Source organism: Bos taurus, chromosome 9 (genome assembly GCF_002263795.3).
Source record: "Bos taurus isolate L1 Dominette 01449 registration number 42190680 breed Hereford chromosome 9, ARS-UCD2.0, whole genome shotgun sequence".
NCBI lineage: Eukaryota > Metazoa > Chordata > Mammalia > Artiodactyla > Bovidae > Bos > Bos taurus.
The window spans coordinates 55,776,406-55,800,674 of record NC_037336.1 but is presented as its reverse complement, the minus strand read 5'-3'; the positions used below and the strand labels follow the sequence as shown (position 1 = coordinate 55,800,674).

At 39.6% G+C, this 24,269-nt stretch overlaps 1 non-coding gene across 1 annotated transcript; it reads right to left on the bottom strand.

The window, feature by feature from the left end:
• Positions 1 to 592: 592 nt before the first annotated feature.
• On the bottom strand, positions 593 to 699 carry LOC112448185 (U6 spliceosomal RNA). Its single transcript, XR_003036573.1, has one exon. It is a non-coding gene; the product is annotated as a U6 spliceosomal RNA (small nuclear RNA).
• Positions 700 to 24,269: the final 23,570 nt, after the last annotated feature.

Here is a 24,269-nt window from a genome sequence, read left to right as displayed (position 1 = left end):
AGATAACAAAGTCGTAAGACAAAAAGTCAGGGGTCTATCATCAAGCTGAAATTGAAGATACTGAGTTTTTGATTTCTAGAGTTCAATATTTTAAAAAATCTTCCTCAACTGCTTTCTAAATTTGCAAACAAATTTAGAATTAAGAAAGCTGTATGGGGAGAAAAATGACAATATGCCATAAGAAGGATAAAAAGCACTATCCTACCAGTTAACTATTATTCAACTGAGTGATATTATTTAATTCTATAAAAGAAACAAAAAAAGCACAGATATCTGGCAGGCATCAACAGAGAAAAAAAATTCAAATACCCTATATACTCCATGAAATCCATGCACCTGTTGGAAGTATTTGCTTCCCAAACTTTGTTTATCTTCATTAATATTGAAATAAGGAAAACACTAAGATTATACACACACATATATATTTTTTGTTTGTTTCAATTGTTTATTAACCAGATTACAATAATAATCCTGGTAGATACCTTAGTTCATCCTTTTAATAAGCCTGTTGATCTGGTCTTCCCTGTTGCTAGCATCTCCACCTTCTACAAAATGGGTGGTCTTTTTCTTCATTCCACCTCGTGGAGAAGACAAAAATATGGAACGCTTCACGAATTTGCGTGTCATCCTTGCGCAGGCGCCATGCTAATCTTCTCTGTATTGTTCCAATTTTAGTATATGTGCTGCTGAAGCGAGCACACACACATATATTTTTAATTTCTCCATCATTGTTTTCTCTAAAATTGTCTCAATATAAGAAATACAAAGCCAATATTTACAATATTTCTTCTCAGAGGACAACATTTAACTTCATTAGTCATTGATACATATTATTTTAAGTAATAAATACCTGAAAACAAACTTTAGTTTCCAATTACCAATGATATAAATATTTGTCATTTTAACTTACACGTTAATTAGATAGTTTTGGGGATATGAGAAATAGTTTTAACGAATAAATACAAAATAATGTCTACTCAGATGGTAAAGAATCTGCTTCCAGTGTGGGAGACCTGGGTTCAATCCCTGGGTTGGAAAGATCTCCCAGAGAAGGAAATGTAACCCACTCCAGTATTCTTGCCTGGAGAGTCTCCAGGGACAGAGGAGCCTGGCAGGCTACAATCTATGGGGTTGCAAAGAGTTGGACATGACTAAGCAACTAAGCACACCCACAAATAGATACATAAATTTTATATATACCTCTTTTCTTCACACAAAAAAACAGAAGCACTTTCATTCACTAAATACTTAACATTTTTTAGCATTCTCCTTTAATTAACCACATGAAGATATTAATGTGCTTCAGGTTTGTTGTGTAAAACTTTTTTGTTTTTTAACTTCCATAATTATGACCAGGAATCAGAATACTTTTTTTAAAAAGTTAAAATATTTTATTTCTTTGAATTTTTTCAACTATACCATTTTATGTTTGATTAATAAGTGTAATCTAAAAAAGGCATTTAGGTCAGGCAGTGAAGTTGAGAATATCTCAAATGTGGTCATTCTGCAATTAAAATTAAATCAGAAACAGAGTAGTCTTACTGGTGAAAGGATATTACAGCATAAAGTGTCTCCTTTAACGTGCCTTTATATTTGTTGCAACATTCTATTATAAAAATCTCCTCTGTATCTCCTTAAGTCTTTGGTTCTTACATTACAGTATGCCCCACTAGACACAAAATTCAAAGCTTTTTCTAATTTTCAAAGAAACCAAAAGTGGTTAAGAGGATTTGTTAGGTAGTTAGAATAGGAAAAAGGAGTCCAAAATGGAGGTGGCTAAAAGACAAAGAAGGGAAAAGTCCACAAAAATAGAACAAAGGCAGATGTAAGGACTGGAGTGAGAACCTCAGGTGAAACAGCCTTCCTGGCTAGCCCAATTTACATAGGGCAGCTCAAGGGGAGGAGAAAAAACATATAAAAAGAGGAGCCAAAACTGGGCCTCTGGACTCTTTTCTCTTTGTGTCTTTTGGGTTGTCCCATCCTCCCACCTCAAGGATGTATTTTCCTTCGCTTGCCAAAAAAACTGAGCTTTAACACTGGTCTGTCCAGTGCTTCAAATTTTTGCTGTGGCAAAACAGAACTGAGGAAATTGCAAACTCCCCTGACATCTATGGTGCCATTTCTTGGATTTAACCTGGCTGTAACAACCTCGGCTCAGCCCCTGCAAGGCAGAGGCCAAGTGCAGCAGAAGCCCAACTCAGTGAAAGGGCCCGTGGTGGAAGCTGAACATGAAGAAAACCCAAGTGCAGGGGAAGTGGGTGTGCTGGAAGAAGCCCAGCATGCTGCAACCGGGACAGCAAAAATAAACTCGGCAGAAAGCTCATGCAGCTCAGATTCCAGAAGACCTCTGGATGGGGTAGGAAGTACTTGCTCCTATGGCTGGAAGGACATATGGCTAACAAAATCTTAATTCCTTTACAATCTCTCATTTCTTGTTTCCTTGAACCCCTAGCAAACAGGCAAGCCATCATGGGTGCCCCAGTGTGTCTGGAAGGCTCTACTATCTGCTGTGCCTTAGTAGGTGTTGCCCAAGCAGGTTGAGTGATCTTCTGTCTTTAATCTTCTTTGTGCCAAGGATCAGGCCAATGAAAACTGTGAGCACAGGTCAGGTATTTAGCAGATTTTCCAGCAGGTTATGAAGGGGATTTCTCGGCACATGTTTCCCACTACTTTTTCCTTCTGTCCTTCAGCTCCTCTCTCCTGGGACTTGAGCCAGACCAAAACCCATGGTGCCTGGCTTCAGGACCTGATGAAGCTCAGGTCCCTCGATGTGTCATTGGGGAAAAAAAAAAAAAAAATCATTGTGACTCACAGAGATAGGTAACAGGTGGATTTGTTTGGGTTTAGAGAGAAGCACACTCCACAGGGTGTGGGTCATAACTGAGGCCATAGAATGTGGTGTGATTAATTTTTTTGAACTGGGTGATTCCATATGCTAATGAGTGTGAGGATCATTCCAACGATTGAGGAACCATCCACTCCTTGGTCTTTTGATAGTGCCTTGGAACTATCCTGGTGTCTCTGGATGTGTTATTTAGCTTGCAGATTGAGAATCAAGGCTTAATTGAATTTGACTTGTTTGTCATCTTGGACCCATTTGATTTTAATCAGTTAATATATGCCCTTGGGTTATGTCATTCTTTCAAAAGTTGTGCCCTGCCTCCTTTGCTTCTGTTTCATGCTCTTTTCTTGAGTCCCCTCTGAGCCCACAATATTGCCTCTACAATCTTCTGAAGGGACAAACAGAAAATAGATGGCCTTTGGGAGGGAAACACTGTGTAATATCCAACCCCTCTAGGTGTTCAGACCTTCATCTTCCATGTTTCCTACAACATGTGCAACAACAGCATCTCTCAGTGAATCTGCTAGGGTGGGTGACAGGCACACAATACCTGCTAGAAGTCCATCTGTTGGTGGCATCCCTTCAAGGGCAATTGGGCTTACAGGGATAATGTTTGCCATTTTGGGAGAGAACCCTGAAGGCTGTTTGGGCCCAAACCATTACCACCCTTCTCCTAAAATTACAAACATATCCCTGGAATCAAATCTCCATTCTACCTTTATTGGAATGTCTGATCTGTTGCCTCTTATCAATTTGTTCTTAAGCCACTCACAAAATCCTACAACCAGGACCTGTCCCATTGTAGGCAACATAGCTCCACCCTGCCTATTATTAAAATACTCTTAATGCCCCTAACAGGACCAGATAACCCACTCTTTTGTTATTACTTTTCCTATTTCCTAAAGTGGGTCTATGACAATGAAATGTTTACTATTGGAAACACCCTAAATTGCTCTTATTGAAGACCAGGGGAATAAATTAGTGATTTATATTCCCTTGGAGCAATAAGAGGATAAGGCTTATGGCTGTTTCACCAGGTTCCCAGTCTCATTGCACAAACTTGGATTGCTTTACATCATGGTATCTATTCCCATTCATGGTGGACACACCAGCAATGAGTTAAGATTCAGTTCAGTTCAGTTCAGTCACTCAGTTGTGTCCGACTCTTCACGACCCCATGAATCGCAGCATGCCAAGCCTCCCTGTCCATCACCAACTCCCGGAGTTCACTCAGACTCACGTCCATCGAGTCAGTGATGCCATCCAGCCATCTCATCCTCTGTTGTCCCCTTCTCCTCTACCCCCAATCCCTCCCAGCATCAGAGTCTTTTCCAATGAGTCAACTCTTCGCATGAGGTGGCCAAAGTATTAGAGTTTCAGCTTTAGCATCATTCCTTCCAAAGAAATCCCAGGGCTGATTTCCTTTAGATGGACTGGTTGGATCTCCTTGCAGTCCAAGGGACTCTCAAGAGTCTTCTCCAACACCACAGTTCAAAAGCATCAATTCTTCGGTGCTCAGCTTTCTTCACAGTCCAACACTCACATCCATACATGACCAATGGAAAAACCATAGCCTTGACTAGATGGACCTTTGTTGGCAAAGTAATGTCTCTGCTTTTGAATATGCTATCTAGGTTGGTCATAACTTTCCTTCCAAGGAGTAAGCATTTTTTAATTTCATGGCTGCAATCACCATCTGCAGTGATTTTGGAGCCCAGAAAAATAAAGTATGACACTGTTTCCATTGTTTCCCCATCTATTTCCCATAAAGTGATGGGACTGGATGCCATGATCTTCGTTTTCTGAATGTTGAGCTTTAAGCCAACTTTTTCACTCTCCACTGTCACTTTCATCAAGAGGCTTTTTAGTTCCTCTTCACTTTCTGCCATAAGGGTGGGGTCATCTGCATATCTGAGGTTATTGATATTTCTCCCCGGCAATCTTGATTGCAGCTTGTGTTTCTTCCAGTCCAGCATTTCTCATGATGTACTCTGCATATAAGTTAAATAAGCAGGGTGACAATATACAGCCTTGACGAACTCCTTTTCCTATTTGGAACCAGTCTGTTGTTCCATGTCCAGTTCTAACTGTTGCTTCCTGACCTGCATACAGATTTCTCAAGAGGCAGGTCAGGTGGTCTGGTATCCCCATCTCTTTCAGAATTTTCCACAGTTTTATTGTGATCCATACAGTCAAAGGCTTTGGCATAGTCAATAAAGCAGTAATCAATGTTTTTCTGGAACTCTCTTGCTTTTTCAATGATCCAGTGGATGTTGGCAATTTGGTCTCTGGTTCCTCTGCCTTTTCTAAAACCAGCTTGAACATCTGGAAGTTCACAGTTCACGTATTGCTGAAGCCTGGCTGGGAGAATTTTGAGCATTAATTTACTAGCATGTGAGATGAGTGCAAATGTGCGGTAGTTTGAGCATTCTTTGGCATTGCCTTTATTTGGGATTGGAATGAAAACCGACCTTTTCCAGTCCTGTGGCCACTGCTGAGTGTTTCAAATGTGCTGGCATTTGAAATGTGCAGCACTTTCACAGCATCATCTTTTATGATTTGAAAGAGTTCAACTGGAATTCCATCACCTCCACTAGCTTTGTTCGTAGTGATGCTTCCTAAGGCCCACTTGACTTCACATTCCAGGATGTCTGGCTCTAGGTCAGTGATCACACCATCGTGATTATCTGGGTCATGAAGATATTTTTTGTACAGTTCTTCTGTGTATTCTTATCACCTCTTCTTAATATCTTCTGCTTCTGTTAGGTCCATACCATTTCTGTCCTTTATCGAGCACATCTTTGCATGAAATGTCCCCTTGGTATCTCTAATTTTCTTGAAGAGATCTCTAGTCTTTTCCATTCTGTTGTTTTCCTCTATTTCTTTGCACTGATCACTGAGGAAGGCTTTCTTATCTCTTCTTGCTATTCTTTGGAACTCTGCATTCAGATGCTTATATCTTTCCTTTTCTCCTTTGCTTTTCACTTGTCTTCTTTTCACAGCTATTTGTGAGGCCTCCCCAGACAGCCGTTTTGCTTTTTTGCATTTCTTTTCCATGGGGATGGTCTTGATCCTTGTCTCCTGTACAATGTCACAAACCTCATTCCATAGTTCATCAGGCACTCTATCAGATCTAGGCCCTTAAATCTATTTTTCACTTCCACTGTATAATCATAAGGGATTTGATTTAGGTCATACCTGAATGGTCTAGTGGTTTTCCCTACTTTCTTCAATTTCAGTCTGAATTTGGCAATAAGAGTTCATGATCTGAGCCACAGTCAGCTCCTGGTCTTGTTTTTGTTGACTGTATAGAGCTTCTCCATCTTTGGCCGCAAAGAATATAATCAATCTGATTTCAGTGTTGACCATCTGTTAATGTCCATGTGTAGAGTCTTCTCTTGTGTTGTTGGAAGAGGGTGTTTGCTCTGACCAGTGTGTTTTCTTGGCAAAACTCTATTAGTCTTTGCCCTGCTTCATTCCGTATTCCAAAGCCAAATTTGCCTGTTATTCCAGGTGTTTCTTGACTTCCTACTTTTGCATTCCAGTGTCCTATAATGAAAAGGACATCTTTTTTGGGTTTTAGTTCTAAAAGGTCTTGTAGGTCTTCATAGAACCGTTCAACTTCAGCTTCTTCAGCGTTACTAGTTGGGGCATAGACTTGGATTACTGTGATATTGAATGGTTTGCCTTGGAAACGAACAGAGATCATTCTGTCGTTTTTGAGATTGCATCCAAGTACTGCATTTTGGACTCTTTTGTTGACCACGATGGCTATTCCATTTCTTCTGAGGGATTCCTGCTTGAAGTAGTAGATATAATGGTCATCTGAGTTAAATTCACTCATTCCAGTCCATTTTAGTTCGCTGATTCCTAGAATGTCGACACTCACTCTTGCCATCTCTTATTTGACCACTTCCAATTTGCTTTGATTCATGGACTTAACATTCCAGGTTCGTATGCTATATTGCTCTTTATAGTATTGGACCTTTCTTCTGTCACCAGTCACATCCACAACTGGGTATTGTTTTTGCTTTGGCTCCATCCCTTCATTCTTTCTGGAGTTATTTCTCCACTGATCTCCAGTAGCATATTGGGCCCCTACTGACCTGGGGAGTTCCTCTTTCAGTATCCTATCATTTTGCCTTTTCATACTGCTCTCGCAACCGCCCATTCCCTGGGCCACCTCCAGTACTCCAGCTCCACCAGGCTCCGCCAGCAAAGCACGGGGAGCGCAGGGGACACCGGCCTAGCCGCCAGCGTAGTGTCAAAGGCGCCCAAGCACCAGCCAGATCCACCTTCACCCTGACCCTGACCCCAACTGCATCAGCTTCAGCTGCCACCAGCTTCCAGGGTGCGAAGTACTACCTTGCTGTCATCTCCTTGTGAGTGGGATTGGCATCCCAGCTGCACCTCTTGGCACAAGGGCTCCAGGAAACACAGACACATGCCAACAGACAGCCTGCTTTACCAGGCCCCTTTTAGATCTGAGGATTCTTTGACAATCAAGGAGACACTTCAACAATTATAATCTGTGTTGGTCAGGGGTACTGGAACAGTGGCTGCACTTTGCTGGAGCAGCTGTGAAGAGATACGGCACGCCCAAGGTAAGAGAAACCCATGAAAGATGGTAGGTGTTGCAAGAGGGCATCAGAGGGCAGACACACTGAAACCATACTCACAGAAAACTAGTCAATCTAATCACACTAGGACCACAGCCTTGTCTAACTCAATGAAACTAAGCCATGCCTATGGGGAAACCCAAGATGGGTGGGTCATGGCGGAGAGATCTGACAGAATGTGGTCCACTGGAGAAGGGAATGGCAAACCACTTCAGTATTCTTGCCTTGAGAACCCCATGAACAGTACGAAAAGGCAAAATGATAGGATACTGAAAGAGGAACTCCCCAGGTCAGCAGGGGCCCAATATGCTACTGGAGATCAGTGGAGTTAAGATTACAACCCCTTAATCCTACCCAGCATTGGTCATTCTGGAGACCTTAGGGATGCTGAACTCCAGCCTGGGGTCCCAGGAAGTCGAACTGCCTTGGGATCTGGTCCTCGGAAGGTTGTCACACCTCAACCTGCTGGGGATCCGTCAGTCCAGGGGTCCCAGTAAGCTGACCTGCCTCAATTTGTCCAGGGATTCAATCTACAGGAGGCTGTCATGCCTCAGCCTGCTTGGGGATCTGCACCCTGACCCAGAGACACCTGGCTATCAGGTTGCAACAGACTAGGTAGGATAAGCTTTAGAAAGACTCACACCTAATAAAGTCACCAATAAAAACGGAAGGCCTATTAGTTTTTTTCTTTTTTCTTTTCCTCCTTGTCATCACTTTTAGATGGGAAATAACCAATCCAATTCTCTACAGATGCCCTTAAGATGCACCCTTGATAACTGGAAGCTGTTTGATCCTCTAACCCCATGGACTGTAGCCCACCAGGCTCCTCTGTCCATGGGATTCTCCAGGCAAGAATACTGGAGTGGGTTGTCATTTCCTTCTCCAGGGGATCTTCCCAACCCAGGGATCGAACACAGGTCTCCCGCATTGCAGGCAGATACTTTAACCTCTTAGCCACCAGGGAAGCCCTAACTCTAAAGAGAAGTTGATTAAAATTCTTTTGTGCCTCTGAGTAACCATGGTATCCTCTGGGAGATAAGGAACACTGGCCTGAGGATGGGAGTTTAAATTACAATACCATCCTGCAGCTAGATGCTGGAGTCCAGCTCCAGCAGCCAGGGAATCAGCCTGAAGAGATGAGCAGTGTCAGTAGAGAATGATGTAGCCTCTGACTCAAGGTGCAGGACTACATGTTTATTTCAAGCTTCAGGTTTCCTTTTATACTTTGACAAAAGCATTAGGTCAGAGGTTTGACATTTTCAGTTCCCTGTCACCCAGGTTTATTGTCTCCAGAAATCATTTTTGCCCTAAAAACAGAGTTCCTGCTTCAGCGATTCTCTCAGAATCGGGTTTACTATCTATTATCTACTTACTCATGCTTATGTCTGGGCTGCATATCACATCCCTCAGATTATTTCTTATCTTTCTAAACCCTGCTTGCCCCTAGCATCCTAAGCTCACTATCTCCTAAAAAGGCTTCTAGCTATTAATATCTCTAAAATTCCTAATCCTTATAAGCTATAGTAAAATACGCTAACACTACAACATTCTTTAAACTTTTAGCCTCTAACTATTCTTAATTATTCCTAAACCCTAAACTCAGCAAACTTCCTTTGCCATAAACATCTCCCTCACAAACAGGTCTCAGATAACAGTCCCTCCCATGGCCTCAAGCTGCAGCCTACATGCTCATCCTGGGACATTCTTTGTAAAGATCCTAGAACAAATGTCAATGTTAACTTTATGGATTATTTTCTGGGCACAACTGCAGAAGGCTTTGTGCTTTCTCTTGCTCCTCTCAAAAACAATAAGCACCTTAGCATTCTTTCCAGCCAACTCAACCCAAGCAAGGAAAAAACAAGTCAGAATCACAAGACCTAACTCCTTCATCCCGGGACCGTGCCTGCGGGATGAGGAGATGGGGGTAGGGCCGTGCCTCCATTTTGTCAGTAATGCCTAACGTGGCTCCCGACAGCTAGACTTATTCCACAAAAGACAAAAGAAATGGACAGAGATTCCCCCATGCCCAAATCTTCTTCTGACTAAGAGATATAACTCTGTCTTAAGTATGGGATTGTTGTATGCCCTAAAAGTGAGCCTGTAAGGCAAATGGTGTTAGGCACAGACAACTAAGAGAAGGAAGCCCTCCATGAAGACTCATCTCTCATGGCTCCCGAGTTGCCTGCTGCTCCTTCCTTGTATCCAAATGTGCCCCCATATCTGGGAGCATCCCTTCCACAAAAGCCAACTCGATTATGTCCCTTAGTTGAAAACGGAGGAGAATTCAGACCAACCCAGGGCCATAAGCCCTTTTCCCTCTCAGAACTAAGACAGATCAAACAAGACCTGGGAAGCTATACAGATGAAACAGGCAAATATAAGATACATTCCAACATATTACCTTGGCCTTTGGCTTGATGTGAAAGGACATCATGGTCATATTTAGTCAAACTTTATCTGACCCTGAGCATGCTAGGGTCTTAAAGGAAGCCCAAATGTATGCTATAGGGCTTCACATGCCAAGTGATAAATACCCAGTAGGGGAAACTGTAGTCCCCTCCTCAGATCCTAATTAGAATTATAATGACTCTGAACACACATGGTAAAAGATCATTTTCTGATCTATGTAAAGGCAGGACTAAAAGCAGCCCAGCAAAAAGTAATCAACTATGCCTGGATCTCAGAAATAACTCACCCAACGAGAATCCCATTGACTTTCTGGAAAGGCTGAAAGAAGCCCCCCAAAAGTTTACCAATCTGAACTTAGACTCTTAAGAGTGACAGGTGATTTTAAGTGACAAATTCCTGTCCCAATGTTCATCTGACATCAGGATAAAGTTACAACAGCTACAGCAGCAAGACCCTCCTGCTTCTTTAGATGAGATGGTCCAGACAGCCACCAATACCTCTCATAACAGAGAACAGGAGAGGGAAGCCAAGATCCAGGAAAGGGAGAAAAGGAAAGAGACAAGGCATGCCCAAATGTTGGCCGTCTTCCAGGGAAGCTCTATGGCAAACCTTGAGTCCTTGAAGGACAAGGCACGAGCCAAATGCCTAATCTGCAGACAAGCAGGACATTGGCTCAAAGAATGTCCAAACCATGACAAGTCTCCTAAAATGGCTTGCTACAAATGCCATAAATTGGAACATTGGGTGGCACTCTGCCCTTGGGACTCAAGAGCCTCAAGTTCAAGCACCAAACCTTCCCTCATGATGGTTCAACAGGACTGAAGCGGCCCACTCCAGCCAGCCCACCTGTCACAAATAACCATCACGGGGCTGGAGCCAAGGGTGCCACTAGATATGGCAAGTAGATCTGAGAATTTCTTGGTTGACACAGGGGCTACCTACTCTGTCCTGACCTCCGGCTCCAGAGCCTTCTCCTGCCAAACCTGTACCTTTTTGGGTGCCACAGGAAAAAAACAATTACAAAAGATTCACCCAAGCACTTCTTTGTTGCTGGGAGGGACAAATATTTTCCCACCAGTTTCTGGTGGTCCCTGAGTGTCCTACTCCCTTATTGGGAAGAGATCGCTCCCTGCCTTCAAAATCTTGCAGCTATTTCAGTCCTGATAGAAGATTCTTTAAAACTCTCTTTTGGGGGCAAACTATTTTTACCAGACACCAAGTGAAACAACTCCTGAATGGGACAGGCCATTTATGGATGTCTGATCAAAGGATCCTCAGGTATCAAGCAGGGATGATGGAAAATCCAGGCCTCACTACATCCCCTTGTGAGGTTCTTGACCTAGCTGTCCTCCTGCCTGTACCTGAGGGCTCTCTTCACCTTTCACTCTTGCCTAGAAATTTTGGACCACTGGACAAAACCCTCAGAGGGATTGTCAGAAGATCCTCTGACCAATCCTGAGGAAATCTGGTACACTGATGGAAGCAGCTTTGTCTTGGATGGAAAAAAGAAGAGCCAGATATGCAGTAGACTCCAATTTTGAGACCACAGAGGCTAAACCTTTGCCATCAGGTACTTCAGCCCAATTAGCTGAGCTCATAGCCCTCACTTGAGCTTTAGAGCTGGGAAAAGGAAAAAGAGTAGCCATTTACATTCCAAGTATGCCTTTCTGGTGCTACATGTACATGCTGCCATTTGGAAAGAAGGAGGCTATTTGACCACCTGATGGTCCCCAATTAAATATGGTGATCAAATCCTTTAGGCTTTTGGAGGCAGTCCATCTGCCTGCTGAGGTTTAAGTCTCCCATTGTAAAGGACACCAAAAAGGGAGCACAGAAGTGGCACAAGGGAACCAAGCAGCTCATCAGGCAGCTAAGAGAGCAGCACCACAGAACAATGAACTAAAAGGGGTTGCCACCTTAGTTTCACAGAGTAATTTGCCAGAAACTCCTTCATATACTGAAGGTGAGACTCTTAAAGCTAAGAGTGAGGGCTTTCAAGAAGATCATATGGGGTGGTTCCAAAAGGAGGGGCTCCTTTTTCTGCCTGGGAACCTCCAATGGAAGTTGGTTAACTCCTTAAATGCCACTATTCATTTAGGGGAGAAGGCCCTCCAAAGATTACTAGAAAGGTCCTTCAGAGGAACAGGCCTTCAAACAACTATAAGGCAAGTGGTCTCCTCTTGTCCCACTTGCCAATTAAACAGCCCCCAAGGACCTTGAAGACCCAAGCTGGCCCAGCCCACCCAATAGCATGGGACCTATCCAGGAGAGGACTGGCAGATGGACTTCACCCAGATGCCAATTTTTCAAGTGTATAAATACTTATTAGCCATGATAGATACATTCATAGGATGGATTTAAGGCTTTCCCACCTGGACTGAGAAGGCTAAAGAGGTGGTTAAACAAAACAAAACAAAACAAAAAACTGCTCCATGAAATTATTCTGAGATTTGGTCTGCCCAGGTCATTACAAAGTGACAATGGGGCATCATTTTCTTCTAAGGTCACCCAAGGGTTTTCTAAAGCATTGGACACTATTTATTGTCTCTATTGTGCCTGGAGGCTTCAGTCTTCAGGAAAAGTAGAAAGAGCCAACCAATTCTTAAAATCAGCGATAAAAATGATAACCCAGGAGACCTCCCTGGGATGGAAGGAGGCTTTACCAATGGCTCTCCTCTGAACTCATATTTCCCCTAAGGAACAGGTTGGTCTTAGTCCTTATGAGATGCTATATGGGAGACCTTTTGTTTATGTCAATGACCTCTTCCTAGATCTAGGGGCTCAGACTCTCCACTCTTATACCATGGCCATTGGTCAATTTCAACAGGATATATGCCTGCGGGTTATCAACCAGAACCTCAAAAATTCTAAAGAGTCACCACTATATGCTCCAGGGACTCAAGTCCTAATTAAAGTCTGGAAAGATGAGTCCCCAAAGGCTCAACTCCAGCCCACATGGAAGGGCCCCTACCCTGTAATATTGTCTACCCCCAAAGTAGTCAAGGTACCTGGACATGACTCCTGGATTCACTACACATGAGTCAAGCAATGGAAGAAAACAGAAGAGGACACTCAATACACCTGTGAGTTCCTGGGAGATCTCAGATACCTATTCAGAACTACAAATGAGTGCCATTCTAATGAACACCCCTAAAATTAAGTTTCTGGGGATAAAATTTCTCAGGATAGCCCTAAAGAGCCAACACAGCTTGGCAAGGGTTGTACTCAAAAATAGACAGGAGATAGATCTCCTGATCCCTGAACAAGGAGGGATTTAAGCCATCTTGAATGAGACGTGTTGTTTCCGGGTAAACACCTCCAGTCAAGTTAAAAAAGTCTCACAATCCTCAATAAAAACATCCATATCCTACTGGATGTCAAAGAATGAGCTGGAGAATTCTCAGGTGGCTACAATCACTGGGGGATACTTCTCTTGGTGATGGAGAATTTGGAGTTGGCTAATGCCCCTACTAATCCCTGCTATCATCATATTGATGTGGCTTATGATTGCTCCATGTATTATCAATTGTCTAACCCAGTTTGTCTCTGTCCAGGTCAACATGCTACAACATGCAGTGACAGTTCAACAAGGATATATAAACCTACAGGCGACTATGGAAAATATCACTCACCCTTAGATGGACACCGCTATAAGGACTCTGAGGCTTGAGACTAGCAAGAGAGGGAGGCCCAATGCCCCTCGCTGTCCCAGTTTAGCAGGAAGTAGCCAGAAAGACCTCAACACCCCTATTCCCAAAGAACTGGGCATCTCAACTCTTGAGGGGGGAATGTTAGGTAGTTAGAATAGGAAAAAGGAGTTCAAAATGTGGTGGCTAAAAGACAAAGAAGGGAAAAGCCCACAAAAAAAGAATAAAGGCAGGCGTGAGGACTGGAATGAGAACCTCAGGTGAAACAAACAGCCCTCCTGGCTAGTCCAATTTACACAGGGCAGGCTCAAGGGGAGGAGAAAAAAACATATAAAAAGAGGAGCCAAAATTGGGCCTCTGACCTCTCTTCTCTTTGAGTCTTTTGGCTTGGCCCACCCTCCAGCCTCCAGGATGTATTTTCCTTTGCTTGCCAAATAAAACTGAGCTGTAACACTGGCCCATCTATCACTTCAATTTTTTGCTGTGGCAAGACAGAACCGAGGAAATTACAGACTCACCTGACAGATTTAATTAAATTTTTTCTATAATCTTTGTAGAAGCTTTATATTATACATACAATACAGTAAACAATCCTAAAAAATTAAATTAAATAACAAAAGCTCACAGTAGACATTGTCAGTTTGTCTTGCCTTGAACTTGCCACTAATAAAGATGTTGCTGAGTCATTCTTCATTAAAATCTATGTCATCCTTTACAACACTTAAAATTTCTCATCCCTCTTTTGTTTAGAATAGTTTGTTCTTTCATGGAAATCCATGCACCGGATATTAAGCTTCCATTACATTTTTACTGGGCAATGAATTTGCCTAACAAAGTAGTTATATTTGCTTAATCAGGTTGTTTGAAAGTGAAGGTGAAAGCCGCTCAGTGCTGTCCAACTCTTTGTGATCCCATGGACTATACGGTGGGATAGTCCATGTAACCCACTGTATACATGGCACTATACATGGGCTATACAGTCCATGGAATTCTTCAGGCCAGAATACTGGAGTGGGTAGTTGTTCCCTTCTCCAGGGAATTTTCCCAACCCTGGGATGGAACCCATGTCTACTGCACTGAAGGTGGATTCTTTACCAGCTGAGCCACAATCAGGTTATTTAACTCCCAAGAATGCGGTTTATGTTCTTAGTTCTATGGCTGTGAAATTTGACATTAAATTTATTTTTTAGATTCCCCAAGTATATCCATATATTTGTTCCTATATTGTTATGGGATGTTTATAAATAATAATGTCATTTTCCCAGTAAGCTATGAGGCTCCATTGCTGTCATTAAGGACTCACCTGCCAGGTTAGAAATACATATGTTCTGACAAATGTCTTTCCTGCTATCCAAACAGTCACAGCTGCTACAGTAACAAATGACATCCATTCTCAATACCTATCTCTCTAAATCTCCAAATAACAACTGAACAAAGTATAAAAGGGCTAAAATCACATAGAGTCCAGTTACATTCTTAGGATGAATTATTTCACCTGTGACTGAAGAGCTTATATTGAAATAGGGGAAAATTCTCAAAATTTGTTTCTAATAGAATTTTTTTCTATATATAAAAATTATCGAACTTAATTTCTGAAGTTTGAAACACTGGATTAGTTACAGCATTCTAAACAAAAGTAACTGTATTTGACTTTGAGAAGTGTCACTACCTGATAAACAAACTAGAAGCTTAGTGAATTTTCTAATTCACTTTTGATTGATTATGCAATTTTGTATTTCTTTAATATTACTTTTATCCCCTTTCTTCTTTTTCTTCTTCTTCTTCTTTTTTTTTTTTTTTTGCAATCTGATCTCTCAATTGCTTTGTCATACATGCTTCCTGCTCTCTCAAAGGGAGGTGATCTAGATTAATGAGTTTGAACTCCACAGATTAATACTCTATAAGCAGCAATCATTTTTTCAATTGATATTATTTCACTATTTCAATTTTCTGAAATCACTTGGGACCCATACTAACCTAGAGGGATAACAAACAAGAAGATTAAGCTAGAACAGCCATGATGTAAATTCTCACACAACCTTCAGAAACATACGAGTATCAATTTCATTAGAATTAGATCAAAAATGAGTTGACAGTCACTAAGGCAGAAAGACAATTTTTTCTTTAAAAGATCTTTCAAAGCTCTTTCCCTAAGGCTTGCCTTCTAACTAAAATTATGCCTGGGAAATAGATGGAAACCAATGAGATTTCACTGTATGGAAGCACAAAATATTTACTGAAATTTGATCAAAGAGAATCAGACTATTTTTTGCCAGCATATAGAGACAGTATTAGTGATAAAAATTAGTATAGAGGGTTATAATGAGTGTAACAATCTTCCAAAGAATCAGGATTTATTAAAATTAAACATGTGCTCTAGAAAGGCAGGCATAATATTGTTGGGGGAAAATGAACAAATTCAACAGTTAAATATTAATAGTACTATTACACATTATTGAAAATACATTAAATATTATTTATATGACTACACACATTCATTTTTAGAGGAAAACAACTTGAAATTGAGGTTTTCATCATCTGTCCTCAAAAGTTTCAGGTGCTATAGCCCAGTTCTTCTAAGATACTAGCATAGTAAATATAATAATTTGAATCAAATGGCAATATTTTCCCAAATAATTGCAATAATTTGAGCAATGTAACTGGTGGATACAAAAAAGCATTCACTTTAAAGATCTACCACTAATAAAAAGTAATATTTATCATATGCTTTGGAGAAGGAAATGGCAACCCACTCCAGTGTTCTTGCCTGGAGTATCCCAGGGACAGAGGAGCTTGGCTGGATACAGTCCACAGGGTCACAAAGAGTCAGAAGCAACTTAGTAACTGACCAACCAACATCATATACTTACTATATTACAAGTGCATACTGAGTGCTTTACATACACAGTCTCATTTCATTTTCACAACAAAGTCTTCATTTCATCCTCACAGAAATGGGGTATAGAAAGATAAATTTCTCAACCGTGCATAATATTTACTGGAATTTGATCACAGAAAATTTGATATTTTAATCATAATATTGTACAATGCAATTTTTACAATAATAATTGTACTATCTTTATTATAAAATATAAATTAGAAAGGCTAAATAATCAACTCACAGTCACAGAAGTAATAAGAAAAGATGAAGCAAAAATTTGATTGGAGACCATTTCATCACAGAGCTAAACTCTTAACCATCATATTGACCTGACTGTGTGAATATTCACTACAATAAAAATACCCTGACACTTGTTTGGCCAATTTTCTTAAGATAAAAATAGAAGAAAGATACTGCTAAAGCCTTTTAAAGCACAGCCTTTGGCTTGCAATAGACCATTTACTATGTTTTGGGGGTATAAATAAACATTATTCAAATCAAATGATAATCATGTATTTATAATATACTATATACTGTAGATTTCCAGGAACCTAAAACTGGGGGGAAAAGCAAAGTATATGAATAGAAGTTAAAAAAAAAAAAAAGACTATTTAACTAATGGCTAGATGGCAATAAAAGCACTGTCAAGAGAAACTGTAGACTTAATTCCCCATTAAATAACAAATTGATATTATGCAAAAATGGAAGAGAATTCATCAGGTATATATGATGAATTCAGAAAATAATTTACATAAGAGAGAGACCTAGAAGAATGTACAATATGTGAAAAGATAGGAGAGGATAATGGTAAGAGAATATGCCTATGATAATATGTAACCCACAATTAAAAATATAATAAATCACCCTTATTTTTGTATGGTCCATTTGTTGTTTGTTGTTTAGTCACTAAGTCATGTCTGACTCTTTGCAACCCCATGGACTGCAGCCCCCAGGCTCTTCTGTCCATGGGATTCTCTAGGCAAGAATACTGGAGTGAATTGTCATTTCCTTCTCCAGGGGATCTTCCCAACCCAGGGATTGAACCCACATCTCCTGCATTGGTAGGATGATTTTTAACTGCTGAAGTCACCAGGGAAGCCCTGAAGAATCTGAACTGGTACTATTAGTTAAGAAGAAGTCCTAGTTTAAAAAAAAAAAAAAAGTGTGTTAAACACAGTCCATAGGTTGTTTTTGAACTGGTGAAAAAAAAGAAAAAAACAAAACATAAATGGCTAATATATCTTTACAAAAGTATGACTGACTTGAAAAATGTAAGGAGAAAAATGAATATTGAAGGATATACTGCAATCTTAGGCTTTACAAAGACAACAGAGAGAAAAACTTCCAATGGATCAGAACTCCAATTGTCCCTTGAAAATAATTGATCTGTTAACATAAATTCATAGATGTAAATTCCAAGATATTAATTAACAAGTTATTTCAAAGTGTTAGCCGCGCAGTCGTGTCTGACTCTTTGTGACCCCATGGGCTGTAACTATCAGGCTCCTCTGTCCACGGGATTCTCCAGGCATGAATACTGGAGTGGGTTGCCATTTCCTTCTCCAGGGGTTCTTCCTGACCCAGGGACTGAACCCAGATCTCCAGCATTGCAGGCAGATTCTTTACCATTTGAGCTACCCGGGGAAGCCTATACATACAAAGACACAATTTAAAATAAGTTTTGATGTGTCAGGAAGCATTTAACAGGAGGCTTCCTGTGTGCTGTTTTGGATCTGTTATGAATCCTCTGTCCCTTATTAATTCCTGAATATTCAGGAATTAAGTGGAGCAGCAAGCTACTCCTGGGGGCTGAAGTATGCATGCATTTCCATACAGTGATATGCAACTATTTACGACCCTCTTCCTTTTCATACGGTAAAAGTGATTACAACCCTCTCTCTTTCATATGGATGACCTCATGTTTCCTTGATAACTTGTAAGTTTTAAGTTTATCTCTGCTGAAAATAGCTACCTTGTAAGACAGTATAAATACTCACACAATGGTGAATGAAACACCTTTGCTCCATCAGAGCTTTGGTCCCCGTGTCTTCTCTCTCTCTCCCTCTCTTTCTCTCTCTCTCTTTTTCAGGCTAATTCTCTGGAGCGCAGAGGGCCTCTTGGTTCACTTTCCTGCCCAGGCTTCTAAGACCCTCTCGAGAAGGTGCTCTGCAGCTTTACCCCATTGAGAGGGCGCCTGAGGCCTTCTTGGTTTTCTGTGTAAACCAAGGAATATCAGCCTCTTTCTCTTTCCTTTACTTTCTTATCGTCGACTCTGGACCACCAGGTTCTGGTCCATTAAAGAACCTCAACATTGATGCACTCATGATACTATCAAACAAATAGGAGTATTGTCTAAACTGCCAAAAGTAATACATGAAAGCATATCATGATGGAGGAAAGAGGAATGAATTAAGTTTTAAAAGAATGGCATTATTTTGAATAATGAATTAGAAAACAAACATTGAGAATGTAATGTAACTGTGATAGTTCTAATGCAATTTATTTGCAAATATTTAGTGAACACCTTCTCTTGCATACAAACAAGCTGAACCTCAGAAATATATGGATGGGTATTGAAAGATCTCCTTGCTTGAATTAGTTTATAATTTAGTGAGAGAAACAGAAATACAATACATTAATAAAAACTCATGAGATTTTAGCATTGTTTTAAAGGTAATAATAATAAATAATGATTTGGAGAATTATTTTTGAAGTTCATCTAAATTTGATACAAAGTTCAATGCAATTCCTAAAATTATTCCATAAAGAGATTTTTATAGATACAGACAGTATTATCCTAGCTTTTAAATGGAAAGGTAAAGAGCTAAGCCAATTTTGAAAAATAAAAATAAAGTGGGAGGAATCAGGCTATTTGATTTCAAGTCAATTTATAGCTACAGTAATGAAGACTCTGGTACTGATGGAGGGACAGATACATAGATCAATGGAACAGAATAAAGGATCCAGAAATAAATCTGCATAAGTGTATTCAACTTTCTTTAAATTAAAATCATATTTACAAAAGCAGTTTAAGGTTCACTGCAAAATTGAGAGGAAGATAAATAAATTTCCAATATAATTACTGCCCCACATGTGCATAGACTATCTTATTATCAACATCCACAAGAGAGTAGCACTTTTTTTTAATAATTGTATGTATATTAACATATCATATTCACCAAAAATTCATAATTTACATTATGGTTTACTCTTGGTGTGAGACATTCTATGAGATTAGACAAATACATAATGAAATGTATTTATCATACAGAGTATTTTCATTGCATTAATAATCCTCCATGTTTCACCTATTTATCACTTTTCCCACCCCAAAACCCTGCCTACTATTGACCTTTAAATTATCTCCACTTGTGCATGTGTGCTCAGTTGCCCAGTTGAGTCCGACTCTTTGCAACTCCATAGGCAGTATCTTGCCAGGCCCCTCTGTCCATGGGATTTTCCAGGCAAGAACACTTGAGTGGGTTGCCATTTCCTATTCCAGGGGAACTTCCCAACCCAGGGATCGAACTTGTGTCTTCTGTATATCCTGTTTGGCAAGTGAATTCTTTAACACCGTGCCACCTGGGAAGCGCATAACATCGCCATAGTTTTGCCTTTACCATTATGTCATATAGTTGGAAACATACATAATGGAGACTTTTCAGATTGGCTTCTTTCAATTATTGATATTAATTTAAGGTTCCTCCATGTCCTCTCATGACTTGATCATTGCTTTTTAGCATTGACTATTATTCCATGTTTTGATGTTCCACAGTGTATTTTTCCATTCACCTGCTGAAAGGAACTTGGTTGCTTCCCAGTTTTGCCAATTATGAATAAAGCTGCTATAAGCACAACTGTGCTGTATATATACAACTATAAGCACACACATATGCTTGTGTGTGTGTGTGTATATATATATATGTATATGTATATGTATGTATGTATATATATATATGTTTTTAACTCACTTGGGTAAATACCAAAAAGCATGAAGATGGATTATATGGTAAAACTGTATTTAGTAATCTAAGGAACTGGCAAACTGTTTTCAAAAGTGGTTATGCCATTTTGCATTCTCACCAGCAACAAATGAGAGTTCCTATTGATCCACAATCTCATCAGCATTTGGTGTTGTCAGTTTTCTGGATTTTGACCATTTTGAAAAAATATGTAGTGGTATCTCATTGTTTATTTTTTTTTTTAATTCTGATTATTTTTTTCCTGATGGTATATGATGTGAAGTATCTTTCTCTGTGTTTATTGGCCATGTATATCTTCTTTGAAGACGTATCTGTTCAGGGTTGGCTCATATTAAAATCAAACTGTATTCTTATGGTTATTTTAAAAGTTCTTTATATATTTGTCCAAGGAGTCCTTCATGTGTCATTTTCAAATATTTTATTTCAGTTTGTGGTTTGCCTTCTTATTCCCTTGAAAATGGCATTCCAGAGAAGTTTTAAATTTTCATGAGATCCAGTTTATCAATAGTTTCTTACATATATTACACATTTCAACACAACTCTAGACTTTGTTCTATGCTGTATTCTAAATTTATAGTTATGCTTTTACCTCTAGGTGTGTTATTGATTTTTAGTTAGTTTTTCTGAAGGGTGTAAGGTCTGTCTAGTTTTTTTTTTTTTTTTTTGCATGTGGACATACAGTTGTTTCAACACCATTTGTTGAGAAGACAATCTTTGCTTCATTGTATTGCCTTTGCTCTTTTGTCAAAGATCAACTGCTTTTTATGGGGTACATTTCTGGGTTATCTATTCTGATCCAGTGGTCTTTAATTATTTTGGTAAAATCACACTGTCTTTATTACTAGAGTTTTATGGTAAGTTTTTAAGTCAGGTAGTGTTAGTCCTCCAAACTTATTCTTCTATTTCAATAGCATGCTTGCTGTGCTTGATCTTACTTCTCTCCACGTAAACTTTAGAATCAATTTGTTTTTATCCACAAAATAAGTTTCTGGATTTTGATTGGAATCGCATTGAATCCATGGATTACTTTGGAAATAATTGACATCTTTAACACATTAAGTCTTTTTAACCGTGAACATGGGATATCTCATTTATTCAGTTCTTCTCTCATCTCATTCAGCAGAGTTTTATTGTTCTCCTTATGTAGATCTTGTATATATTTTGTTAGTTTTATACCTAAGTATTTCATCTTTTGGTTGCTTTTTAAAATTGTATTGTGTTTTTAATCTCAAATTCCATTTGTTTATTGCTTGTATATAAGAAAGCTGTCGACTTTTGTGTACTAACTTTGTATCCTGCTGCTGCCGCTGCCACTGCTGCTAAGTCGCTTCAGTCGTGTCCGACTCTGTGTGACCCCATACACGGCAGCCCACCAGGCTCCCCCGTCCCTGGGATTCTCCAGGCAAGAACACTGGAGTGGGTTGCCATTTCCTTCTCCAGTGCATGAAAGCGAAAAGTGAAAGTGAAGTCACTCAGTCATGTTCAACTCTTAGCGACCCCATGGACTGCAGTACACCAAGCTCCTCCATCCATGGGATTTTCCAGGCAAGAGTACTGGAGTGGGGTGCCATTGCCTTTGTATCCTAACACCTTACTATAATCACATATTAGATTTTTTGGTTGATTCTTTTGGATTTTCTACACAAATAGTCATGTTGTCTGTGAACAAAACAGTTTTATTTCTTTCTTCCCATTCTGTATATTATTTATTTATCAATTGATCTAATTATTTATTGAAGTCTAATTACATTAGCTAGAACTTCCAGTGTGATATCAAAAAGGAGTAATAAGGTGGGGCAACTTTGTCTGTGTAGGGACACATAGAGAGCTCTGTCTCCCTTATTTTGCCCCTAGTTTGGATTCCTTTACCTGACTGTGCCCCACCAACTGGCTAAGTAATCAACAAGGAAGAACATGTGGAACAAGGCAGGGTGGGGAGAAGTTCAGGATAGAAATTTTTTTTTTTTTTTTTTAGAAATACTTTTTAAATGTACATCTAAGGGCTTCCCTGATGGTTTACTGATTAAGAACCTGTCTTGCAATGTAGGGGACATGGGTTTGATCTCTAGTAGGAGAACTAAGATTCCACATGGCTACAGAGAATCCCATAAACCACATGGAATCCAGCATAGCCAAAATTCATAAAAAAGAAAAAAAAAAAAAAAAACCTCAATAAAATGTACATCTAAACAAGAGGAAAAAGATAGTACACTGTGGCAATTAGGAAAAAATGGCAAATTTCAAAGAGATAGCTTGCAGAAATATAAGAAAAGAATAAATAAAATGAAACATCAATTATATAGGGTTGGGAGATAAGAAGGAGGTGCTCTCATGACTGAGAATATAGCGATACCCAATGTAAGAAGAAAGACTTCTTTCCCAGCAAAGACTCAGCCAGTGAAAAGCCATAAGGACTCTATGTTTACTATATCTCTTCCAAATTACTCTTTTTCCTCTATAAAGATGTTCTTCTCTCTTTGATATGCAGGAACTTGCACACAACTCACCACGAATACAAACCATGAATTGCAATTCTCTGCTGATTCTGAATAAACCCATCTTACTGGAGAAATAACTGGCAGTTTATTTAATTCAGGTCAAAATTTTGGTGATCCATATGGGGACCTACAGAAGACCACTGAAGGTTCCAGGATAGGTAAACAAACAAGTATTAAACCCACAACTGTCACTCACTCCTTTCCTTTCTGACCCTAGAGTGTGAAGGTGTGTCTTTTTCAAGAAACCAAGCTCACACCTTCTTTTCAGTTGAACCTCTCTGGAGTTTATTTGGGATTTATTATAGTTTTATTTTTCTGGTTAAGGCCTTGTTCTACATGTGAGTAGTCATTTGGCACTTGGATCTGATTTTGAAATCGGACTACTCAGCTAAAGCTTGCTAAAAAATACTTAGCCCATTCCATAGGTAACAGGAGCTGCTTCACTAAAACAGTGCTGAGTCAGCCATCAGCATATTAGAGTAGAATATTCTCTGGACACTGGCTGAAAAAGTTTTTGGCTTGACTCCTCTAGGACTAAGCTGTTACCTTATAATTGGCTGGTACCAGCTTGAAAGCTGTTTGAATTGAGCTGTTTAATCTGTAAGATGTTGGACCTGTTGAAAATTATTCCTTTATTCTAGAGAGAAACTTCTGAAAATGAGATCCCAGGTATCTAAATATTTTGAAGGTACTCCCATTAAAGGGACTATAGTCAATTTAATGTTTTAAAACAGTGAGATTTCCTCATACACATTTTAAATAAAATAGACCAACCTGACCAAAAACAACTTAGAATATCAATGACCACTATGGGGAACTTTGGATATTCCATTCTTAATTTCCTTAAAATTGAATGGGACAACAATAGCTCAAAAATTTCTAGAATGAGGGGAAAGATTTTTTTCAATTGTTATTTTGAGGCTTCCAATGTTACAAAAAGTCTAAAATTACTCTCTGCAAAATAAAACTTCAAGATTAAGTGAGGTAAACAAACACTTAAAAGATAAATTGTGCTTGAAGCCTCAGTCTCTCCTTCCTTTGCTTCTTTGTCTCATGTTCCCTGTCCAGCTCCATCTTGTCTCCTTCCTTTAGCTCATCCTAATCAGACTTTGCCTCTGGTGCTCTCTAATTCATACCCTTCAACACAGCCTGTGCCTCTTCTAATTCCTGCACCTCTTCTATTACTGATTCTTCCTTCAAACTTTTATTTTTCTCTGAAACTACCCACACTCTGTTTTCTTATGAACTTATCAAAAACCCATCCCTTTAAAATTAAAACTTTTGAGGTTCCAGAGGCTAAACCCCTATTATTTCTACTTCTTTTTAATATGGCCTGGTCTAAAGCTGAACTGTGAACCATTAATCAAAGATTTTCCTAAAGTAGTTGAAG